At 42.5% G+C, this 10,538-nt stretch overlaps 1 pseudogene; it reads right to left on the reverse strand.

Moving 5' to 3' along the window:
- Positions 1 to 9,023: 9,023 nt before the first annotated feature.
- LOC115798485 (cytochrome b5 domain-containing protein 1-like) lies at positions 9,024 to 9,678 on the reverse strand (annotated as a pseudogene).
- Between the last annotated feature and the right edge of the window lie 860 nt (positions 9,679 to 10,538).

Below are 10,538 nucleotides of genomic sequence, written 5' to 3' on the forward strand. Positions count from 1 at the left end.
GTGAGCTGGAGGCCACCCCCTGATGAAGCCAACAGGACCGCATCATCTGCAACAAGCAGATATGAGACTCTGAGGCCACCAAGGAAGAAGCCTTCCGCCACCTGGCTATGCCTAGAAATTCTGTCCATAAAAATTATGAACAGAATCGGTGACAAAGGGCAGCCCTGACAGAGCCCAACACCCACAGGAAATGAATCCGACTTATTACCGGCTATACGGACCAAGCTCTCACTGCGGTTGTACAGAGACTGAATGGCCCGCAACAACGGGCCAGACACCCCATACTCCCGCAGGACCTCCCAAAGGACACCCTGATGGACACAGTCTTCTCCAAGTCCACAAAACACATGTAGACTCGTTGGGCAAATTCCCACGCACACTCGAATATCCTTGAGAGGATAAAGAGCTGGTCCAGCGTTCCACGACCAGGACGAAAACCACATTGTTCCTCCTGGATCTGAGGTTTGACTAACGGACGGACCCTCCTTTCCAGCACCCTGGCATAGACCTTACTGGGGAGGCTGAGGAGTGTGATCCCCCAAAAGTTGGAGTACACCCTCCGGTCTCCCTTCTTAAAGATGGGGACCACCACCCCGGTCTGCCAATCCAATGGCACTGCCCCAGATCTCCATGTTGCAGAGGCATGTCAACCAAGACAGCCCTACAACATCCAGAGCCTTCAGGAACTCAGGGCGAATCTCGTCCACCCCAGGGGCCTTGCCACCAAGGAGTTGTTTAACTGCCTCAGTGACCTCACCCCCAGTGATGGTCAAGTCATCTCCCTCGTCCCCAGACTCTGCTTCCACTACAGAAGGCGTGTCAGTGGGATTCAGGAGGTCCTCGAAGTATTCCTTCCACCGTTCAACTACAGTCTCAGTTGAAGTCAGCAGCACCCCACCCACACTATAAAGTCCGAAAGTCTCCCACACCTGAGTTTTTGCTTCGGCCACTGCCCGAGCTGCATTCCGCTTGGCCTGCCGATACCTGTCAGCTGCCTGTAGAGTCCCACAGGCTAACCAAGCCTGATAGGACTCTTTCTTCAGCTTGATGGCTCCCTTCACCTCCGGTGACCACACCTGGTTCGGGGGTTAGCACCACGACAGGCACCAACCACCTTGCAGCCACAGCTCTGAGCAGCAGCCTCAACAATGGAGGTGCGGAACATGGTCCATTCGGACTCAATGTCCTTAGCCTCCCTTGGAATGCTGTCGAAGTTCTGCCGGAGGTGGGAGTTGAAGATCTCCCGGACTGGGGCTTCTGCCAGGCGTTCCCAGCACACCCTCACAATACGTTTAGGTGTGCCAGGTCTGTCCAGCATCTTCCCCTGCCACCTGATCCAACTCACCACCAGGTGGTGATCAGTTGCCAGCTCAGCTCCTCTCTTCACCCGAGTGTCCAGAACATACGGCTGCAGATCTGATGATACGATTACAAAATCGATCATCGACCTGCGACCTAGGGTGTCCTGGTGCCATGTGCACTTATGGACATCCTTATGTTCGAACATGAAGTTCATTATGGACAAACTGTGGTTTGCACAGAAGTCCAATAACAAAACACCATTCGGGTTCAGATCGGGCAGGCCGTTCCTCCCAATCACGCCCCTCCAGGTCTCACTGTCATTGCCCACGTGAGCGTTGAAGTCTCCCAGCAAGAATATGGAGTCACCAGATGGAGCACTCTCCAGCACCCCGCCCAGCGACTCCAAAAAGGGTGGGTACTCTGAACTGTCATTCGGCGCATAAGCGCAAACAACAGTCAGGACCTGTTCCCCAGCCTGAAGGTGCAGGGAAACTACCCTCTCGTCCACTGGTGTAAACTCCGACGTACAGGCAGCAAGCCGGGGGGATACAAGAATACCCACCCCAGCTCGCCGCCTCTCACCGAGTGCAACTCCAGACTGGAACAGAGTCCAGCCCTTCTCCAGGAGACTGGTTCCAGAGCCCAGGCCATGCGTTGAGGTGAGCCCAACTATATCTAGCTGGTATCTTTCAACCTCACACACTAGCTCAGGCTCCTTCCCCACCAGAGAGGTGACATTCCATGTCCCAATAGCCAGTTTCGATCGGCCACCGCCCGACACACACTGCACCTGACCCCTACGACGCCTCCTGCGGGTGGTGGGCCTACAGCAGGGTGGGCCCATGTAACCTCTTCGGGCTGCGCCTGGCCGAGCACCATGGGCTAATGCCCGGCCACCAGACACTCTCCCTCGAGCTCCCTCCCCAGGCCTGGCTCCAGGGTGGGGCCCAGGTAACCCTATCCTGGGCAGGGTAAACTGTTCCCTTGCTGTTACGATCATAAGGGTCTTTAGTCCACTTGTTTGGCATTTTTGTTTGTTTGGTCTTACTTTATAGAAAAGGAGGGTGATGTTAGGAAATGAGAGTGCTAATAATAATTATGTCTTAGAATGCTTTTCATATGCTTTTCCATTCTTTGCTGAAAAAGAGAGCTGCTCTCTCCCTCTGTCTCTAACAAATGTGTGTGTGTGTGTGTGTGTGTGTGTGTGTGTGTGTGTGTGTGTGTGTGTGTGTGTGTGTGTGTGTGTGTGTGTGTGTGTGTGTGTGTGTGACCTTGTTTAGTATAAACAGTGATTACAGAACTCAGTGGCTCACAGAAATCATTTGAGGGCAACTCTGGCTTGTAATGATTTGTTGTGCTTTAACATATATTATAATCATGTTTTTAGTTTTAATCAATACGATATTGACCATAGGGGTGTTAAATTTTCACACCATGGATGGTGTGAAAAAAGGAGGGAGTTGTTAGGGATTATTTTTTACTCAGTGAATAAAGAACAGATGTTTAAAGGTAAACTCCAGTAAATTAATTAATAGTGGATCAACCGAATAATAAATAATTAAATAATACATTAGACAGAGAGCAACTGATCAGAAAGTAGTAGACTAACTTCTCTCTTTCAGTGCATCTTATCTTGAGGTCCGGCCACAAGGACGCACAATTAAAACATCAGGAAGATGATGTGCTTCATGACTGCACAGCTGAGGAATCATGAGTCATGAAAACCAGCTTGGAAAAGACTGAGTGACGAAGGTCAACTCATAGTGCCCAGAGATTGTTTATGTATAGACAGGCTGACAGTATAAAAATGTTTTGGTTAGACAGGACAACGGGCTCAGAGAGAGAGCACACCCAGGCCTGTCTCTTCTGAGTCCCCACATGCATGTGTGTATTTTTCGTGAGTCTTTAATATATTAAATGTTTTACTTTTTAATTAAAGTGTTTCAGGTGTCTTTCTTCACAAAAAACCTGTTTACCTGTCAGAAGTAAATGTACATAAGATACCGTATTTTTCGGACTATACGTCGCTCCGGAGTATAGGTCGCACCAGCCAAAAAATGCATAATAAAGAAGAAAAAAACATATATAGGTCGCACTGGACTATAAGTCGCACTTTTTTTTTAGGGGGGGGTGTGATATAATCCGAGACCCAGAGCAGAAATTCCATCTTGAACGGCAATTTAAATAATAATGGATTAAAGAACAGGACGAACATGGTTACGCCTACGTTATGCTAACGTAGCACATTCAGCTACATGACGCACAACGAACACGTGTTCGGTATGTTAACGTAACATTAAGTTATTCAGATAACCATAGCATAAAGAACATACTAACAAGTTAACCAAACCATCAATCCATTGAATTCTTCATCCTCGGTGTCACTTCTAAACAATTCCGTACACTCCGTAGACGAGCGTACGTCGCTCCGGAGTATAGGTCGCACCCCCAGCCAAACTATGAAAAAAAGTGCGACTTATACTCCGGAAAATACGGTATATATGTGGCATATATCATGAATATTCCAACAATCCCCCTTTTGATCTCAGACATTTCTGAGCTCAACTTCACCACTAATCTTATACTATTGTGATTGTGAATTTAGCACAGAATTAAGACAGGGTTTAATGCTCATACTTATAATGGATGTACCTACTTTCTATACTTTCTTATGGCCTGAAAAACAAAAGACAACAAGCATTAGTCTTTCATAAGTCAATGTTGTTTAGTGAAGTGGATTAGCATTTAAATTTAATCAGTCCAAAGTAAATTCTGCATATAAATTGGCCCACATGACAAACAGTAACATGAAACAGTCACTGTGTAATAATTTTCCTCAAATTCATTTAAAAAATGTGGATTACATCCCTTCAGGATCAAATCCAGTTCCAGTCGATGAAAATCTTACTGCAAACATAAAGAAATGATCACTGATCAGTGCACAGGTAATAGTTATATATGCAGCCTTCTTTCAGCCTTCAGCATAGCCTGCTCATATTCACCAAAGCCATGGATGTTCAAACCACAGTAATCAGCACTCGTCCCCTGAGATGCATTCCTGCACCTCTTTAGACATCAGCTGTTCACATATGACCGTCATCCTGGTTAGTTTCCTGTTAAAGGCGCATAATGTCTCAGGTATGATCTCAGGTACCTGTGGAAAAAGTCCAGTGAAGAAAGTTCCAATTTTTCAATTAAACAAAATACCATGAACTGCAGGTCTTGTGGGTCAATAATTAAATTTGCACAAACTAAGACAGGACATCAAAATGCCCATAAATATTCTAAAGATCTATTTATTCATTGGCTTTTAGTTATAAATCTTTTCTTTTGTTTATCAACCTGAGAAAATGATTCTACAGTTTTAGTATACCACTAGTTTACTAAGTGGTTTCAATCCACCAAAAGTGAACCTGATTTAATGCACCTAGAGTTAAATGTCAGATTAAGCAAAAAACTGATATGAGCTTCTGTCTGTCTATGAGTGGGTGAGTGTGTGTAAGCTGCTTCTTCACTGCAAGTGTTTGTGTTTTTTTTTTTATAAGGTCAGTGTTAGCTGTCTCATTTTTCACTTAACTTTTGCATTTTGGTCTCAAACTCATCACAAAATTCAAAATACAAAATGAATGTCCTTAAATTAAAATTTGACACACCTTCTATGTGAGCTAGAGTGGAACAAAAAGAACACAAGAAAACAAAAAACAAAACATGGGATGAATCTCAAAATATCTAAAATAATTATTTTAATGTTCTCTAGTTTTAAACAGCTCTTGGATAAGTTTGTCTGTACCTGTAAAATTACTGTTCAACTCTGACTCCTTTGGCATGAAAATCTGGGGAAATAAAATATCTTAGAAGGATTAAAAATCAAAATCATTTAAAAGTATTATACTGTACTCAAAATTATATTTATTCTGTAAGGGTCTGTACCCCCCAAAAAAGCATAATTATGTCAGACAAAATATGGCTTCATAAACCTCAAGTTACTAAATTGTGAAGGGAAAAATGCATAACTTTGACCTAAAATAACATCAGCAGTTGTTACTCGTTTGGCAGTGAAATAAAGGCTTTAACTATTTTTTTTTCCTTTTCATTTTGTGTAATTCTATACTTTTAAATCTAAACCCCTGCAGTGGGATTTTCACCACAAAACAAACAAAAATAGAAATAAAAATGTTATGGACAGTCTTTAGTCAAAACGTAGATAGTTTTGGGTCAGAGGTCATACTCACAACACCATCGTTTGTTGACCTTACATGCAGCTCACTGCAGGTTTGCCATCTTTGGTCGTCTAAACTGAAATCAGGGCGTGTCCCCCTGAGGCCTCATGGGAATTTATAAGAGAACAATATTTAGTGTTGGAGGAAGCATTAAACAACTTATACTCTTGAAACCACAATATTCTGGCCCCTGTAGGGGTGGCCTTACAATAGTAGTTGAGTAATACTACTGAATATAGCATAACTGAAATTAAAACATTGAAATCAATTGCTTTCTGCCTGCGAGTTCTTTGACCTTTGACCCTCTAATATGCTCTGGTTCTTCACTGAGACTTGGCAATACAAATACAGAACAGTACTCAGAGTCACACACACACATGGAGGCCTCCTTACACACAAACACAGACAGCAGGTCTGAGTTTCGCACACCAGCATAAACAACAAACAAATACAAACACAGAACGACCAACATTTATCAATTTCTCTCTAGAGATTATTATTATAAACCCTTTTTTCCCCCCCATGTGATCAGATTTTGGGATTACTTGACAAAAACAATGTTAACAAGATACCATTTTTTAGGGATTTTTTAGGGATTTTATTTTTCATTACAAAAACTCTTTTTTTCTCTTTATTCTTTATTTCTTCATTTCTCTGTATTCTTTTACTTTTTCTTTATTCTCTTTATTTTTCACTATCTTTTAAGGCTTTTAAAGGGTTTTAGTTGCGTTTATGGATTTCTGAGATCAAGGTTCGTGAAAAGAACCGCGAAGACCACAAGTGTTTACTCTATCAACTTTTCACTGTTTACTGTTTACGCCGCTCAACTTTCCAAAGGATATAAGTAAAAGACAAATGTTCTGCTTTAGATTTCAGAAAAACCAAAGGGTCTCTAAACCTAAAAAAAAACCCATGAATAGGTATTTTCAGTGGGTTGGCCAGTATCCCACCCGGACTCATCACCTGCCATTCGTTTTGCCTATTTTTCTTTACTCTTTTAAACTCTTTTATTCTTTTTAACTCTTTTTTTCTCTTAAACTTTTTTTTTCATTCAAACTTTTACACCTGTGTGAAATGGCTCGAATTACACCTTCCTCCTGTCATACCACCAGTGGCCATTATAATTTGATACAATTCAATATGCAGATATTTAGAAAAGGTCTCTGCCAACCTTTAGGTGGAGATCTCCTGGTCACTGATAGCGTCTGGAAGTCCGCACTGTTGCGCGGAACCTCGAAGCGGCGATTATCGGTGGCCAAAATCACTCCTTATTTACATCGGGGTCACCAATTGAAGGAATTTATATAATAAGAGTGTGTGCTGGTGTGAAAAAGGAAGGAGTTGTTTGGGATTTTTTTTACCCAATGAATAAAATGAAAGTAAACTCCAGTGGGCGAACCAATTAGACCATAAATAAATTAAATAAACCATAATAGACAATTAAATAATACATTAGACAGAGAGCAACAAATAGATAGTTCCAGACCAACTTCACGGGCTTCGAGTGATATGTTTATCTTATTTATGACCTTCTCAGTCTCAGAGAAGAATATGTTTATCTTATCCACAAAGGTTTTGCCAAAACATGTGCATCATTTTCTAAAGAGGGAACTGTGTGTGTAGGTCACATACTCTGTTGCTAAGGAGAATAAAATTGCCAAGTCATGATTAGCAACATGTGAGAGGGGAAGGTGTGTGTGTCTTTTATGGAGTTTTTATGGAGTTTTATGGAGTTTTTATTGCTGATTGGAGAAGCTTGTGCCATGATGCCAGAACCAACTACTGAATGAACCAATCTGCGAAGGCCAAGTCTAAACCACAGCTCTCTCCATCTGTTTTTGAACTGATAGAGCTTGTACTATAAAATTGTTTTTTTAGCCTAGAGCAGTGCTATTCTGTGGAGGGAGCACAGGCAGCTGGCTGGGAAGGCCTGTGTCTCCCTCAACAAGATTTGCCCACATTTACATGTGATTTCCTCTGATTCTTTAATAGAATAGGCACAATTTTTTAATTAAAGTATTTCAGGTGTCACAAACAAATCACATGACCTGTCAGATGGAAAGACAGAGGGACAACAGTGATCCTCCTGCATCTCGGCAGGTGACACAAAAGCTCACTTATCATCTCAGACATCTAAGCTGTCAGTCACGAATTCTGCCAATGAGGAAACAAAATGCTGACAAAGATTCCTTGTTCTTTTTCATGCATAATGAATGCATAATAATGGGTAACTTGGATTTTTTTTTTAAAAATTTAAAAAACTAAAATTAAAGAACAAAAATAAATCTAACTCCTAGACAGAAAGGGGTTTCTGACTGACTAATGGGTACCATCAACAGGTACAGGAAGTGGCAAAAATCAAGTAATGGTTAGAACAGTATGTCTAGAAGAGAGAACTGAACAGTGTCTGAATCAACTCAGTTTTGTATATCATGTGTGGCTTCATCTTTGAATAAGGACCTCCTGATTGACAGCTGTTTTTTCATAGTGAATGACCTCACTGATTGGCCTCCACACTGCTATTATTCTGAACATGCCCCTGTAATTAATTATTCCATTACACAGCCTCAGGAGCTAAATAATTTTTCATGTAGTAATATGATTTCTACCAAAGACAGTTATGGATCTGTTAGTCATGTTGGACTGCTATTAATTTAAACAACGGTAAACATGGTTATTTCTGCTGTAACGTTGTAACACTTTAACATGGGACGGACTCACTGCTGGAGCCTCAACCGGACATTAGAGGGGCTGCTGTTTTATTATTGAGTCTTATTGGCTACCAGTGATGTCACTACTAAAATTAGTTTGCAGTGATGTCATTATTAGATTTGCATATGAAAAATGTAATACGCACTCAAACCATGTAAGCGATCTCTCCCTTGTTGCTAAGAACATCCACCAATACATAATAGAGCAGAGTGATTCCTAAGTACTTAGCCTGAGAATTAGCCCCCGCAGCTTATTTTACCACACATGCTAACTTAGATAAAGGCTTGTTTATAGATGTGAGGGGCCACACTGATATGGTCATGGGCTCAGTGACCATAAAGACTGTGTAAAATAAAGTTTAAAAAACAACCAGAAACAGATTGGAAAAAGCAACAAAACACAAATGACTTGAAAGGGGTTAAAAACAACTTTACTTAACAACACAACCAACACCAACAATCCAACATCAAATCTCATTATGCAGTAAAATAGCCATTGTCATGGTAACACCTTGTAGTCAGGGTTTCCTTTATTAGGACATGGCTGTGACAAAAAAAACTGTTGGGTCACCAATGACTTTCTGGGTGATAGGAGCTTAAACCAACCAGGAGGTCAAAGCTGCACAAAGGCCAAAGAAAGAGGCAGGCTCAGTGTCTGAGACTCCGCCCACACTGACCTGCCGCTCAGATCAAAGCTCTAAAACTCCGGTGAGCTCCACTTGCTGTTAGCACAGCTTTAATAAAATATCTGCCATGCTGGAGTCTGCGGTTCAGGATCAGAGGTCGAAGGTCAGCCCTCAGTGAGGTCGTCGTTGTAGTGGAGGAGGATGGTGGGGGTGAGCGCGTCTCAGTCCAGGAGCAGCTGCTCGAGCTTGAGGTCGTCATCGGGGATGTTGTTCTCGCTCAACGTCTTGTTCATGTCCAGGATGGCGCCGTGGTATTTCCAGGTGTAGATCCTCCAGCGTCACCTGCGCTGCAACTCCCATGCTGCGGGCATGGGAGTTGCAGCGCAGGTGACGCTGGAGGATCTCATTCAGATTCTCCTCTGAGCACACCTGAGAGCAGCAGGAAGCACACTGCTGGGTAACAAAACACCTTTGGGACCAGTATCCACATTCTGAGGGCACAGTTACCCACAGTACACCTGGGGTGATGTGCTCACCTCCAGCCGCTGCTCCTGCGATGTCAGCGTGTTGACGACTCGTATCCACCTGGTTTTAGCAGACAGCAGGCCCACCTCGCGGTGGCGGTCCTTCCACCATGGGTGTCCGATGTTGCTGTCCCAGTCGGAGCGAGGGCCGGTGGGGGGGGGGGGGGGGGGGGGGGGGGGGGGGGGTGTGCAGGAAGCGCCCTCTGGGGGTGTAGTACGTTACAGAGCTGGTCAGAGGGTCAACGTATTTCAGGATCAGGGCAGCGGAGGAGGTTGCCTTCTGGGACGGTGTCATATTTTACTCAGGAAGGAACACAAGAGCCTTTTCACCAGGAATGGAACATCGCATGGGCATGCTGATGCTGTTCATGGAGATCGTGAAGACTGATGACAAGTCTGCTCCAGAAATGATCAAATTAGATGTTTTAAAGTGTTAATATTTATTTGACTGTATTCTAAACAAATGTCTGATGTAAGTGGTGGAAGTGCTCTGGAATAAAAATAATATAATTTTAATATTTGACCTGTTTTTGTAAAGTAAGCAGCAGAGCTGTGTATACATGTTTTTATTCAGAGATGAAGTTTTTAAAACCAAGCAGTCAGTAAATTTAAGCTGGAAGGTGATGTCATCAAGTACACTGGTGTTCCAATTGAGAAATAATCCCCCGTACTTGTCAAGTCCGCAAGTTCGTACGTACTTGATGTTTGAGAAACGGCCCTGCAGTTCTCGGCAGGTGGGAGGGATCAGAGTCTACCGCTTTAGTCAGCGCTAACCAATAGCGACATGTGTTACATCGTTCATCTTCAGGCCCCGCCCCAGGATGTTCACGTTCCGAGAGTTAAAAAAACACTCACCTCACCGAAAAAAAGGGAGCGTCAAAAGTTAGAGAATCGTAACCAAAGATTTCTGACATGCAAATAAAAGTTTAGGTTTTGCAAATAAATTTTTTTTAATGGAAAAAAAGGAGTCATTTAAATTAAAAAAAAAATAGTTTTAAGAGAAAACTTTTGTAATTTGAATAAAAAAAAGTTTTACAAAAAAAATATTTCATTACAATTCTGAAAGTTTTGACCACAATTTTTTTTTTTGATTGAGATTAGTTTTTTGTTTGAATAATATTGAGACAAATTTAATCCCATACAGAACACACATAA

The sequence above is a fragment of the Archocentrus centrarchus genome, chromosome 19 (assembly GCF_007364275.1).
Source record: "Archocentrus centrarchus isolate MPI-CPG fArcCen1 chromosome 19, fArcCen1, whole genome shotgun sequence".
Taxonomy (NCBI): Eukaryota; Metazoa; Chordata; class Actinopteri; order Cichliformes; family Cichlidae; genus Archocentrus; species Archocentrus centrarchus.